At 39.4% G+C, this 3,636-nt stretch overlaps 1 pseudogene; it reads right to left on the minus strand.

Moving 5' to 3' along the window:
- Nucleotides 1–229: 229 nt before the first annotated feature.
- Nucleotides 230–1,551, minus strand: LOC138378791 (myb/SANT-like DNA-binding domain-containing protein 3 pseudogene; annotated as a pseudogene).
- Nucleotides 1,552–3,636: the final 2,085 nt, after the last annotated feature.

Consider the following 3,636-nt stretch of genomic DNA (forward strand, 5'->3'; position numbering starts at 1 on the left):
TTACTTTCAGAATAATAATGCTGGGTGATAGTTTTCAGAAGACTAAGAGCTTCTTTACCATTTAAGGGGTACATAGGGTGCAGGTGTTTCCGTGAATGTATTCTTAAATAAGAGACTACACCACTCTAATTTGCCTGGCTGTAGCTCTGTTCCAGGTTACTGACTGCTAGTTCATGTTCCAGAGTTTCTTTGCCAACAGGTTACTTACAAAAGAGGCACCTCCAAAGTCTTAGAGTGAATTGGGAAAGAGCTGGTTAAATGAGGAAACAGGCTATCATTCCCCTGTAAAAGTTCATCGTTTCCTTTCCCAATGTATCTTTTTATTAAGAACTTCTATTTTTTATCCTGTGTGCCTCCTCTGCCATCTCACACTCTGGGTCTACCTGCTGTATTTTGGCCACCTGCACCTCATTCATTTGTATCAGTTGTAAGATGGAAATTGGTTGATGGGGTTCTTCCTCATGTGTCTTTTTAAAAGCACCTTCCTGGGAGATTTTGCTCCTGTAGTTTTTATTGGAAGTTATTCTGACAGCTGAATAACAGGTGGAGCAGTCCCCTCACATACTGGGAAGCAAGGAACTCTTTCTCGTCGTTGCACAGTTCTCTATAAGAAGCAGCAAATGGGTTGTTTCCACATCTTTGCTATTGTGAATTGTGCTGCTATAAACATTCGGGTACATGTGTCTTTGTTAAAGAATGACCTTTTTTCCTTTGGGTATATGCCCAGTAATGGGATTGCTGGGTCAAACGGCAGGTCTACTTGAATCTGTTTAAGATACCTCCATAATGCTTTCCACAGGGGTTGCACTAGTTTGCAGTCGATATCAGACTAAGGTGGGGGGTGAGGGAGGGGATGGGGGTATGCCTACACAATGAGTGCATTGCGCACCGTTTGGGGAGTGGTAACACTTGAAGGTGCTGACTCGGGAAGGGGGGAGTGGGGAAGGGAGGGATATATACCTACATGATGGGTGCAATGCGCACAACCTGGGGAACAGACACGCCTGGAGCTCTGACTTGGGGGGAAAGGCGGTACAGGAGCAACGTATGTAACCTGCAATTGTGTCCCCCATAACAAGATGAAATAAAAAAAAAAAAAAAAAAAGCAGCAGCAAATGATTCTGGGCTGCACCATGGGGCGGTATTCGGCCTCTTCCTCCCCCCATCCCTGACTCTGCAGGAAGTAGAGCTGCTCAAGGGCATCCTGTTGGCAATCTTCTCCTTCCCCAGGATGTGGGTACTCAGAAGTGGGCTGACACTGCACTTCACTTTCTGTTTCCTTTCACAGCCTGTAATTGTTTTGGTGCCAGGCTTGAAGTTCTCCAGCACTTCAGCTGTGTGGAAAACCGCTGTGGTACGCTCCTTGCATTCAGCTAAGAGTTGCATGCTTGGCAAGCGCTGGCCAGGTGCGTCGCTTGAGGGCAGTATTTCCTATATCGCATCACTTTTCTTACGTTCCAGCACATATTCAGAATTTTCTACTAAAGCAAGCAAGAGGCTCTTTTCCAATTCAGAGAGGTATTTGGCAGGTTTTATAATTTTGTCCTTTTGTATTTTTCACTATATTCCGTCTGGACACTAGCTATGTGAGTCCCACTGCGGCGCAAAGAGGCAGCAGCAACATCCTGCCACCAGAGCAAGGGTCACAGGGGGTCTGCTAGGGAGTCTGAGCTAACAATTGATTGTGAACAAGGGTGTAGATGCATTTCAGTGGGAGAGGGGAAGAGTTGTCAACAAATAGTGCTAGAAAAACTGGATATCAACCATGCAGAAAGAATGAAGCTGGACTCCTAGCACAAACCTGTACAAAATTGACTCAAAATGAATCATTTACGCTCATGCAAAGGTAAATGTATTTCTGTGTGTTCAACCCCACTTGTGTTTTAATTGGGTCCCCTATCACCTGTACTCTGACAAACATTTTTCTGTCTGAAGTGATCCTTGGGCATATTCCTGTCACTGGATGTTCAAGGCTTTGTTCCCACAGGCTTTGCAGGTGATGGCATGGACATGCCACGTTTTATATAAAGCACAATATAATTGAGCTTTTAAGACAACATAAGAATGGTACGTTTTTCATCTGAAGACATTCTTAAAAATGGCTACATAGAAAATTTGTTTCAAGCATTAATCAGACCCTGACTTGGAGAAGCTGCGAAGAGAAACTTTGTTCTCTTCCCCAGATTAAGAACATACATTACTCACCAGTAATTACTTTGTGGTTAGAGTCTCAATGCAATGTCACAGACTTATTTTATTCTGTGAAACAATTAAAAAATTTCCTTAAGGGATTAGGTCAAACTAGTAAGAAAATACTTCTTTCAAGCAAATAGCAAGTAGGCAGAATTCTTTTTTTTTTTTTTTTTTTTGAGACAGAGTCTCACTCTGTTGCCCGGGCTAGAGTGAGTGCCATGGCGTCAGCCTAGCTCACAGCAACCTCAAACTCCTGGGCTTAAGCGATCCTCCTGCCTCAGCCTTCCGAGTAGCTGGGACTACAGGCATGCGCCACCATGCCCGGCTAATTTTTTGTATATATATATTTTAGTTGTCCATATAATTTCTTTCTATTTTTAGTAGAGACGGGGTCTCGCTCTTGCTCAGGCTGGTCTCGAACTCCTGACCTCGAGCGATCCACCCGCCTCGGCCTCCCAGAGTGCTAGGATTACAGGCGTGAGCCACCACGCCCGGCCTAGAATTCTTATCATATTTTGATTTTTATATAAAAATAAATCATGGCTGATTGTTTTATGCTGCCTCTACTGATCAACAATTCTTATTTTTTAAAGAAAACTTTACATCAACTTGAAAAACACACAGAACTATGTATGTAGACATTCCAGAAAGACAAGAACACCAATATTAAAGCAAAAAAAATTGAAAGACAGTTTGTAGGTAGATACAGAATAATAAATAAAAATATTTTCATATTTTATAAAAATTTATTGAAATGTAATGAAACAATTTCACTTTTTAGTTTTGATCACTATCCTTTTGTCTTTTCAAATCATTTTAATATTTTTATACTAAAAGTGTATTATGTGGACATGAAAGTGTGTACAATTTATAAATATTTGAGAATAATGGTGTACAACTTTTTGACTCACATTTTGAATGTGAGTATGTAATGAAGTGTACCTAAATATTTCTCAAAGGTTTATGGATAACAATGGTTAATATTTTTAATGTGGCAAATCTAATTTAGAAAATTGTTACAATCTTTAATCTCACAACTAAAATAATCCTTTTTAATTTTTCTAAAGAATATTGAATATTTTCTTATTTACAAATACCAATAACAACAACAGGAAAAGTGTAAACCTTCCACTCTTACCAATTACAGAGGAAAACATTTTTAAAAATCCCTTCGAATATTTGTGGCATTCAGGAATATGCTATCCTCTCCTTATTGCTATCTTTGTTTCATTTCTATTTAATCTTTGTTTTATTTGTAACTCCTCCTTACTGCTTGTACTAGGAAATTTTCAATAAATATCTGTCATTCCTTACACCTAAGATGGTTTAAGTTCCATAAGTCTCTCTAAAATTATCATGGTCAAAATTTTAAGAATTTTCAAAAGTCAGTATATTTTTATGAAAAAATATACATGTTCATGAAGTAGTTATATTTTTATTTGT

The sequence above is a fragment of the Eulemur rufifrons genome, chromosome 30 (genome assembly GCF_041146395.1).
Source record: "Eulemur rufifrons isolate Redbay chromosome 30, OSU_ERuf_1, whole genome shotgun sequence".
NCBI lineage: Eukaryota > Metazoa > Chordata > Mammalia > Primates > Lemuridae > Eulemur > Eulemur rufifrons.